At 52.7% G+C, this 11,451-nt stretch overlaps 1 long non-coding RNA gene across 1 annotated transcript; it reads right to left on the bottom strand.

Annotated features, from left to right (window-relative positions):
* Nucleotides 1-10,988: 10,988 nt before the first annotated feature.
* On the bottom strand, nt 10,989-11,247 carry LOC141042010 (uncharacterized). Its single transcript, XR_012203817.1, has 2 exons — nt 11,158-11,247; nt 10,989-11,084 (listed from the first exon to the last, which is right to left on the bottom strand). It is a non-coding gene; the product is annotated as an uncharacterized lncRNA (long non-coding RNA).
* Nucleotides 11,248-11,451: the final 204 nt, after the last annotated feature.

The raw sequence follows: 11,451 nt of genomic DNA, 5'->3' as shown, positions 1-11,451 counted from the left end.
ATGATCGTAAGATAGTTGGCATGATATTTCCATGGTTTGTCCGTTTTTGGATATCGTTGTTATGCTAGATCATTGCACATCCTGGTACACTGCGAGAGGCATTTATATAGAGTCATATTTTTTATAGGTATCAAGTTGTAATATTGAGTTGTAAGTAAATAGAAGTGTGATGATCATCAATTTTCATTATTAGAGCATTGCCCTAGTGAGGAAAGGATGATGGAGACTATGATTCCCCCACAAGTCGGGATGAGACTCCGGACAATGAGAGAAAAAATATAAAAAAAGAAGAAAAAAGGAAAGAAAAAAGAAAAAGAAATAAAGAAATAAAGAGAGAAGGGGCATGCTAGTTCCACACTTGTGCTTCAAAGTAGCACCATGTTTTTCATATGGAGAGTGTCCTATGTACTCACTTTCATATACTAGTGGGAATTTTTCATTATAGGATTAGATGCACACCCACTTAGTTTTGATATTGAGCTTTCATACACTTATTGTCGGATTTAGGGTTCCGGCAAAACCCTTGATGTTCGAACACTGGGGTGCGCATGAAGATCTCTCCTCTCCCATGCTCTCACACTCCACGATCTCACGGACTAGCTCGCCGAACCCAAAGAACACGAGGACACAAGATTTATACTGGTTCGGGCCACCATTTTGGTGTAATACCCTCCTCCAGTGTGGTGGTGGTGGATTGCCTCTTGGGCTGAGGATGAACAGTACAAGGGAAGAACGGCCTCCTGAGGAGAGGTGTTCTTGTGCTCAGTGAGCTGTTGTGTGGGTGAGGATTGCTCAAGATGAGTTCTGGTGGGTGAGGATCCGATCTCCCATCTCTCCCCTACTGTGGTGACTAGTCCTATTTATAGTGGCCAAGATGAGTTCTGGATGGTCCTCTTCCCAAATATTGAGCGGGAAGGGATGCCACAATGGCCAATTTGAAAGGGGACAGCTAGTACAAGCTATCCTGACAAAAGTAGTCTTCGCCTGCCAAAGGCTCTGGTGGTGACGCCGTCTTGGGCTCCACGATGACCTCCTCTCGCCATCCCGCTGGTCTTGGTCTCGTTGCACTGATATGGAAACCTTTGCTTGACGCCTCGGTACTCTTCGCCTGCGCTTGCCCCCTTAGCACCAAAGAGGAAGCAAGGACACTGGCGCGCTGGCGCCCGCCTGGCCTTGGTCGTCATGGCTCACGTCATTGGAACCTCGCGAGATTTGCCTTGCCTTGATCTCTCCGCCCCTTGCGAGTTAGCCTGGTGAGGCCGCTCCCAAGGAGGTCTTCTGTCGTCCGCCTCGCGAGGCTTGGCCCCTCGCGAGGGTCTTGAGTGCTTGCTGGTGAAGATGGGCCATACGGACCCGCTTGTGGAGCCACGTCGTGGGCCATAGGCAGGCAAGTCTGGGGACCCCCGTTCCCGGAACGCCGACAGTAGCCCCTGGGCCCAAGGCGCGCTCGGACATAGCTTCGAGGCGAAGCCAGAGGGCAAGTGCGAAGCGCCGCGGGCCCCAATAGCCTGCGGCCTTGGTCGACGCGTGGCGGTTGATTGGATGTGGGCGTCTCCGCTTCCCCACGCCGCCTCAACAACTGCCCGACTTGACGACTCCCTGCTGCATGCAAGGAAAAACCATCATTACCTATGATTGTGGGGGCGCAGGTTGGCCTTCTCCTGCTATAAATGGGGAGGGGGCAGAGACCCCGTCACCCATCTCTTCCCATTCCGCTCGCTTCTCCGCCTTTGCTCCATTGCCAGTGTGACACCAATGGCGCCCATCCGAAGGTTTTCCACTGCGGGGAAAGGAAAGACTCCCCGTGATGATCCAGGGCCGCTTCCGCCGAACAAGAGGCCGGCCCACCGCCGTGACATGGTGGTGATGCAGGAGGTGACAAGGCCTTGGTAAGAGCGGCCTCCTCCTGGGTATCCGTTGCCCTTGTACGGCCAAGCCGAGGGCTCAGGAGGAAGAGGCGGTGAGCGGCACCGCGCGCGCCACGGCCATGGTAGCCGCACCGCGGTGGCATCCGTCGCCGCCCCCGGAGTCCACGCCGCGGATTCCTCACGCGAACTTGTGCTGCGGGCGGTGATGCCTCCGTGCACTTGGATCCGCTTCCCTTCCTTCTTCTCTGCCGAGATTCCGCTGTCGGTGTTCTGGGAACGGGGGTCCCCGAACTTGCCTGCCTACGGCCCACGGTGTGGCTCTGCGAGCGGGCCTGTACGGCCCATCTTCACCAGCAAGCTTTCAAGAACCTCACGAGGGGCCAAGCCTCGCGAGGTGGACGACACAAGACCTCCTCGGGAGTGGCCTCACCAGGCTGGCTCGCGAGGGGCGGAGAGATCAAGGCAAGGCAAACCTCGCGAGGTTCTAGTGACGTGAGCCATGACAAACGAGGCCAGGCGGGCGCCAGCGCGCATAGTGTCCTTGCTTCCTCTTTGGTGCTAAGGGGGCAAGCGCAAGCGAGGAGTACCGAGGCGTCAGGAAAAGGTTTCCACATCGGTGCAACGAGACCAGGACCAGCAGGACGGCAGGACGGAGGTCAGTGTGGAGCCCAAGACGGCGTCACCACCGGAGTCTTTTGCAGGCGAAGACTACTTTTCTCGGGATAAGTTGTACTAGCTATCCCCTTTCAAATTGGCCGTTGTGGGATCCCTTCCCGCTCAATATTTGGGAAGAGGACCAGGGCCTCTATAAATAGGACTAGCCACCACCATAGGAGGCAATGGATTTAGATCATCCTCACCCACACAAGTTCACCAAGCACAAGAACACCTCTCCTCAGGAGGCTGTTCTTCCCCTTGTACTGTTCATCCTCAGCCCAAGAGGCAATCCACCACCACACACTGGAGTAGGGTATTACACCACAACGGTGGGCCGAACCAGTATAAATCTTGTGTCCCTTGTGTTGCGAGTTCGTTGAGCTAGCCTAGGAATCGTGAAGCGCGAGAGGGCGTGATCTGCGAGGGAGAGATCTCCGCGCGCACCCCAGAGTTCGAACCTTAAGGGTTTTGCCGGAACCCAAGATCCGAAATTTGACGCGCCAGGTAGGGGTGCGCCGGAGTTTTCCTTCCGTTGATCCGCGTCCCATCGCTTCATCGCATCGATGGCGGACGCCCGCCGAGCCCACGCTGAGCGCAGGGCTGCCCTTGCCACCCGCGTCGCCCAGACGGCTCCCATCGGTGGGCCACCTCGTTGTTCTCCGTCACCTGCCGCCAACGCCGCCACTGGTCCGGCGGGGAACGAGCAGCAAGCCTCCTCGCTGCACCCCTCGGTGCGGCGGGACAGGCGCACCGCCACTCCATTGCTGACCCCGGCCGGCTCGTCGTCTCACGCCCGTCGCACTCCCACGGAGGCGCAGGCCGCGTTGTGCATGGCGCGCGAACTCCTGCGCTACCGCCCCATCAACGACCTCTACGAGGACTGGCTGGACCGCATCGCCGAGCTTGTCAGCGCCGCAGGGGGCTCCCCCGCACCGTCCTCTCGCTGCCTCGTCCACCGCCAGCTACGGGCGACGTAGCTCATGGAGCACCTCCACCACCTCTGCACCAAGATGGCGCCCTAGCGCTAAGGCGCGCGGCTCCGCGGCGCGACCCACCACGTCTGGCGCCCCTGCGCGAAAAAGGAAGCTGCCAAGAAGTCCCTCGCCCGCAAGAGAACGCTCCACCGCTCCCCGCACCGCCGCGTCAGGATCGCTTGCTACGGCGGGGCCCCGCGCCGCTTGCCGTGGCGGCGCGCGGGCGCCAAGACCAAGCTCCACCTCCAAGATGGGCCCCAGTGACCACGGCCAGTTGCCGCGCCTTCACCCCCGAGCTTCGTAGCGTCGCCCGGCCGGGAAAGTTCAAGCCAGACCTTCCTCTACACTACGACGGCACCCCCGACCCCATGGAGTTCCTGCAGCTCTACGAGCTGAGCATCAAGGCAGCCAACGGCGACGAGAAAGTCATGGCGAACTAGTTCCCCATGGCGCTCAAAGACGGCGCTTGTTCGTGGCTCCTGAACCTGCCTCCAGGCTCGATCTCCTCCCGGGACGAGATGCGCGACCGCTTTGTTGCCAACTTCCAGGGCACTCGCGACCGCCCCCCGGCCGCGGGTGATCTGCGCCGTGTTAAGCACCAACCAGGAGAGACCCTCCAGAAGTACATCCAGTGCTTCAACAACGTTCGTCTCAAGATCCCCAAGGTGACGGACGAGGCCATCATCTCGGTGTTCTCCGATGGCGTCCACGACGTCAAAATGAAGGGGAGCTTGCCATCCACGAGGAGTTGTTCACATCCCTGGAGCTGTTCAACCTGGCGACCAAGTGCGCAAGGGCCGAGGAAGGGCGCCTTTCCCTTCTCGAGCTCCCAGCTGCTGACCTGGAGGAGAAGAAAGCCAAGGCCAAGAACGTGAAGCGCAAGGGAGCAGCCGTGCTCGCGGCAGAGCCGGACTTGAAGCGCGGCAGGGACCAGCCCGAGTCATCCAAGAGCAGCCGACCGTTCTGCACCTTCCACAACGTGCATAGCCACAACACCAACGATTGTCAGGAGCTCACGGCCATTCACGATGGACGCTTCGGGCGACGCCCCGAGCGCAACGACCGGGGCTACGGCTGAGGAGGAGGACGTGGCGGAGGACGCTGGGACGACCGTGGCCCACAGCAGGAGTGGCGCGACCGGCCTCGTGAGGACCACTGGCAGGATCAGCCTCACGAGGGCGCCTAGAGGGATCAGCCTCGCGAGGACCGTCCTCAGGGCAATGCTGGGCTTCCTCCGCTGTTGCCACCACCAAGAAGGAACGACGACCACCATCAAGACGAGGGGGCTGGGGGCTCAAGCCCCAGCCTCACAGCGAATCTTCAAACAGTTTGCCCGTGAGGTGAACGCAGTTCTCCCCAAGCTCGAGGACACATGCCCGCTCAGGTGGTCCAAGTGCGCCATCACTTTCAGTTCGGCAGATCAGCTTAAGTGTGCGGCCACTGCTGGCGTTCTCCCGATGCTTTGTTCGTCCGTCATCAGCAACGTACAAGTCACCAAGACCCTCATCGACGGCGGCGCAGGACTCAACGTCTTGTCCGTCGACACGTTCGACAACCTTCAAGTGCCCTATGACCAGCTTCAGCCTACCAAGCCTTTCTCAGGAGTGACTGACGGTTCCACCACACCGATAGGGCAGGTCCGCCTCCCTGTCACCTTCGGAGAATGCATCAACTACCGCACCGAACTCATCGACTTCGACGTCGCACACATCCGTCTGCCGTATAATGCCATCCTCGGGTATCCAGCCCTGGCCAAGTTCATGGCAGTGACGCACCACGGCTACAACCTCCTCAAGATGCCAGGGAGCGGCGGGATCATCACAGTCCCCTGTGAAGAAAGAGATGCGGTGTGCTCCCTCGAGCGCGCCTTCCAAGCAGCGTCAATCGAAGACCCCGACAATAGTGTAGCTCGTTACACTCCTGAGGTTGTCCCCAAGAAGAAGAAGCAGCTACTCCGTGCAGGACCTCAGGAGGTGGCATCGCGAAAGGTACCTCGTCAGGATCAGCGCCCGCTGTCGGTATCAAAACCGGCGGATCTCGGGTAGGGGGTCCCGAACTGTGCGTCTAAGGTCGATGGTAACTGGAGACAGGGGACATGATGTTTACCCAGGTTCAGGCCCTCTGTATGGAGGTAATACCCTACTTCCTGTTTGATTGATCTTGATGAATATGAGTATTACAAGAGTTGATCTACCACGAGATCGTAATAGCTAAACCCTATAAGTCTAGCCTGTATGACTATGGTAATGAGTATCCCCCTTTCCGGACTAAGTCCTCTGGTTTATATAGAAACTGGGAGGATATACGTGTACACAAGGTTGGTTACAAAGGAAAAGAATCTACATATTCGGTCGCCAAGCTTGCCTTCCACGCTAAGGAGAGTCCCATCCGGACACAGGTGCAGTCTTCTTCGTATCTTCACAGCCCATCGGTCCGGCCCATGGCTAACAGGCCGGACGCCCGAGGACCCCTTAGTCCAGGACTCCCTCAGTAGCCCCTAAACCTGGCTTCAATGACAAGGAGTCCGGCGCGCAGATTTGTCTTCGGCATTGCAAGGCGGGTTCCCTTCTTTCCAAACTCCAAGATAGTCTCCGGACGTGATGATTGTTTCCGGACCTGTAACACTCACCGCACACAACCGCAGAGAGAACATAATATTCCACGGGTCCAATCCATTGACGACTTTTTACAACGTGACATCACGCCTGCCCGGTCATAATTTCGGGCCGTTGTTTCGCCTGCGGCCCCGCATTCCGAAACGTGGTTGTCATTGACACGTCTTATCCAAGCAGAGATCATGTCCCCTTATTAAGGGATTCTTTTATCGACACGGACGTGGGTAACCCAACCATCCTTAGGGTACAACTCCTTGGGAATAGGCAAGGTTTAAGGCCCGGGAGGAGGCGTTCGATATTTAGAGCCTTTATAAAGGTGTACAGACCCGTCTTTCTTCTCCACGCTTGTTTCTTCCTCAACCCTTACTACCTTGAGTTCTAACACCCAGGTTTCAATCTCCGCGAGCCTCGGTCATGTCCGGACCTAGCCGTCAAGGCCGGTGGGTGTCTTCTTCTGTCACAGAGAGGGATATCACGAAGCTTCGGGCGGCAAGATATCTGACCACAGAAATCCTCCATCGCCTTCCTGCGGAAGGGCAGGTTATTCCTACCCCTAGATCCGGCGAGAGGGTCGTGTTCGTTTCCCACTTCCTCCGAGGGTTAGGGTTCCCCTCAATCCCTTCGTCCGGGGGCTCATGTTCTATTATGGACTTGATTTTCACGATCTCGCCCCGAACTCTGTTCTCCTCATCTCGGCGTTTATCGTCACGTGCGAAGCCTTCCTTCGAACTCCTCCACACTTCGGCTTGTGGCTCAAGACCTTCAATGTGAAACCTCAAGTGAAAGAGGGGGAGCAGGCGGAGTGCGGTGGTGCCTCAGTCAGCAAGCTTACCAGCACGGTTTGGCTAAAAGGATCCTTCAAAGAATCTTCCGACTTATGGCAGCAGGAGTGGTTCTATATCACCGAGCCCCGTGGTTCCAAGTGGGCAGCCACGCTTGCATTTCAATCCAATCCCCCAATTCAGCTTGCATCGTGGATTAATAAGGGGTTAGATTGGGGATGAGTTGACGAGGTGCGGACTCTGCAAAGTCGCATCCGAAGCCTCATTGAAAATGATATCAATATCGCCAATGTTATTCAGGCAATGTTAGTCCGCCGGACCCTGCCGTGCCAGCGACGGCCTCTCCGCCTGTGGGAGTTTAACCCAGAAGGGCCACGGACTCTTCAGAACTTCTTCGGCATGATGCACGAAGGAATGTTGGAATTATTCTTCGGGAGACGAAAACAATGGATCGACACCATCGAAGATACTGGCCTAGACTGTAACCATCCGGACACCCTGGTAAGTACTCATCCACCGAACACCTCATAATCAGATATCCTATGCTAAGATACTGAGCAAACCATCCTTTTCCAGGGCTGGACAAAGAAAGCGGAACGGATTAGGTATCCAGCCCCTCTTCCCGAAGACTCACCAGACCCCGTGTTAACACGGATGCTGGCACCGGCACCGTACCAGATACCGGCAGGGGAGGGCAAGGTAGAGAGTGAGAAGACCTGGGATGACCTTCGTTCCGGAGGTCAATCAGATACTGAGTCCGGAGAAATCGATATTTCCTCACCCGAAGACGAAGGTGAAAGAGTAGCCGGTATCCCTTCTCCATTCAGGAGGAAAAGGACCGCCTCCAAAGGTTGGGAGGGGCGGTCTCCTAAGAGAGCCAAGATGCCACCGTCAAGCGGCTCGGGATTGGAAGGCGATGCCAGTGAACAGCTCCATCATGAGGACAAGCCCTCAACGAGACCGTAAGTGAATCCGGGGTGCTTTGATAGCGTCCCGCTTCTTTCCTGTTACCGAAGAGCACTACAAAAAATACACTTCCGTGATGATACGTGTTTGTCACAGTAAGTCACGTTTTCTGTCATGCATGTACATCCATGACAATTTATGATAGAATCAAGATAGTCATACCTGTGCTGTCGTAGAAGTGTTCCATGACATTAGCAAAATTATCATCACGAAAGTGTCCACTTCCATGACGATAAAGCGCGCGTCACAGAAGTGCTTTCGTCAAGGGTGACCGACACGTGGCATCCACCGTAATGGAACGCCGTTAAGCTATCGGGTCCGGTTTTGGATCCGATAACCCGTTAACAGCCCGGACCAATGGGGATTTTCCACGTGTAAAATTCTGATTGGCTGACGGAAACACGTGTCAGCTCTGCGTTGGCACAAGTGTCACTCATCCAATGGGCGAGATGCGCCTATGATATGTTGACACGTGGACCGGCCCAAAAGTGGCCCATAAATTTCAAATGGGCCGGCCCGGCTAAAGGCCCGCAAGATTTTGCGGACCATAATGGGCCGGCCCAGCTAAAGGCCCATGAGATTTTGCAGACCATAATGGGCTGGCCCAGCTAAAGGCCCACAAAATTTTGTGGGCCATAATGGGCCGGCCCAGGTAAAGGCCCACAAGATTTTTTCGGGCCATAATGGGCCGGCCCAGGTGAAGGCCCACAAGATTTTTGTGGACCATAATGGCCCGGCCCAGCTAAAGCCCCACGAGATTTCGCCGACATTAATGGGCTGGCCCAGCTGTAGGCCCACAAGATTTTGAGGACCCTAGTAGGCCGGCCCATTAACTGGCTGCCATGTTTTGGGCCAAATGTCGGCCCATATTTGATCCGGTCCATTAATGGCCTGCCATGTTCCAGGCCTAACAATGGCCCATATGAGATCCGACCCGTTAAAAGCCTACCACTTTCTGGGCCAAATTACAGCCCAGATCAGGTCCGGCCCTTTAAGAGGCTTTGGGCTAAATTATGGCCCATATCAGATTCCGCCCGTCAACTGGAAGCTATGCTTTTGGGCCCACTTGCTAAAGGCCCATTTAGTAATTCGGCTTGATATTAGTTTCGGCCTGTTAAGGGCCCGTTTAACATTTCGGCCCCATATTAATTTCGGCCTGTTAAAAGCCCGTCATATAGTTGGGCCTAACTACGGCACGGTTTGCATCCGGCCTGCTCGCACCCGATAATCTGATTGGGCCAAACAAGGACCGAGACAATTTTGGCCTGTTAAAAGCCTGTGATTTGATTGGCACAATCATGGGCCGGGTCCATTTCGAGCTTCTGCCAGCCCGTGAGCTATTCGGCACGTTTCAGGCCCAACCTACTTCTCAGCCTCCTAAAAGCCCATTGAGTTTTCTTGCGAAAAGAGGTCCGGCGGTTTACTCGGCCTATTAAAGGGCCGACTCTACTAGTGGGCCAGTTTAGATTTAGGCCTTCTAAGGGACCAAGATGACGGGGCCCATGATGCGGATCATACATCGTGATTGCATGATGGCCCGATTATGTACCGTAATTTTACGGTTTGGCCGGTTTACTGCGAAGACAGGATATATATATATAGTAAAATAACTGCAGCATCGTAAATAAGAAAAAACCTAGACTATACAATAAAGAAATTACGTCATATTACATCCACTGGGCATCAAAGTTCACCAGTATGATAATAAAGCACAAGCAGACAGCAGACTACATACACGGGGCATCAAAGAGCGCCACCGGTGCAACTAAACACGCTGACAAAATAATATACAAAACCGACAGCACTTCAATAGAGTTCAAGAAAGGTTAGCCCTACTGGGGAGCTGCAGCGCAAGCAGCTGAGTGAGCTGATGAGACTGCGCTTGTTTAACACTTATATCCTCCTCACTCTGAAAGATAAACAAGCACACAGATGATAGGTTTTGCACATAAAAGTATCAGTGCTGACAATTCATCAAATTTCTTACTGACGAATAAAGTGACATAGTTTAAAATTGCATTAACACAATATGGTATTGTTCAGGTCAAGATATGGCAGGAAATGACATTGTGAAGGAGTTGGCAGCTTCACGACACCACTCGATTACAGATCAAGAACTCATAAGTATCAATGGTTAGAGTGCTGTCAATTTATCCCATTTCAGATTGGTAAATAAAGAGACGGTTTAAATAATAGTAAAATGATATTACATTGTTCATAGTTAAGACATTGCAGAATATGACATTGTGCTGTAGTGGGTAGATTCACCACACCACTGGATTACGGATCAAGAACAGAAGCATACATGCAGTGCAAAAGAAGATCACTTGCTCTGTATTGTTTAATTTACATAGTATGAAGAAGGAACTTGGTTGTACAACTGAAAACTTAAAATGAGAAGGACAAACTTTTGTTTATGAACTACATAATAAACTTTAAACATGCAATTTAATGCAAACACCAAAAATAATCAGCTGTTGCAGTCATGCCTAACCAAATATACACAAGCAAGTTTGAAGGCTTGAGAAGGACAAACTTACATTATTGGTGAAGGCAGGATCTATAAAGCCCTTGTCTATGCTGATGGGGGGGGGGCAATTCAAGAAGTTTACCACAGAATCTTCTTCATAAGCATTGCCTTTATTCTACATTTTGTTAAGAGTAAATATAGATGTGACAATATAAGAAAAAATGGAGAATATTTAAGATAAGATGAAGAGTGATGCTACATAACCAAGTAGCTATAAATGTAAGTACAGTGATACAGGCAAAAGGTACAGCCAAGAGCAATGTGGAGCTAAACTTCTTCAGTACCATCGGTGTTATCCAACCTTATGGTAAGAGTAAATATAGATCTTATGTGTAGAAAATGGAGGGCAAAGGAAAATAAGCTGCAGAGTGATGGTAGATGAACAACTACATGCCAATATAAGTACACTAATAAAAGACAGCAGGTACTTACAAGAACAATGCAGAGCTAAAAAATTTCATTGGCATTGGATATATTCTACACTAATGTAACCATTCATACAGATCATATAATTTGGAGCGAACAATTGATAAGAAAGCTATCATGCATACTGCTGTCACATAATGAACCGGGTATGTATGGAAGTACAGTGATACAGGACAACAGGTACTAACAAGAGCAAAGCAGCGGGCAGCATATTTGCGATATCCTGTCGTTCTTTTCAAACCGGAATTCTTTTTCGAGCAGATTTCCTGCAAAAAAGATCCGTAAGGCACATGCGGAAAAGTAGAAGTTCAAATTGTCATGCGATATCATAGACAGTACCTCATCCTCGGAACGAGACCAGTGCATAACAAGGTTTTTCCATTCAATGTCTTCTGAATTTAGCACAGGAGACTTCACCAGAAATTCGTTTATAGACTTGCCATCAAAGTGTGATTTCCTCAGGTAACACAAATACTGCTGCAATGCTTCCTTGAAAAGCGCAAGCAAGCTTTGCTCGTCATGACTATCCAGATTGACCCTCGCCAACTTACAACAATGTAATGTAAATCATTGATGTGTTCAATCAGCAGAAAACAGGAAAATAATCACCATGAATAATAGCACTTACACGTA

This window comes from Aegilops tauschii, chromosome 2 (assembly GCF_002575655.3).
Source record: "Aegilops tauschii subsp. strangulata cultivar AL8/78 chromosome 2, Aet v6.0, whole genome shotgun sequence".
Lineage (NCBI taxonomy): Eukaryota > Viridiplantae > Streptophyta > Magnoliopsida > Poales > Poaceae > Aegilops > Aegilops tauschii.
Note: the sequence above shows the minus strand (reverse complement) of the source record. Positions and strands in the feature narration are given on the sequence as shown.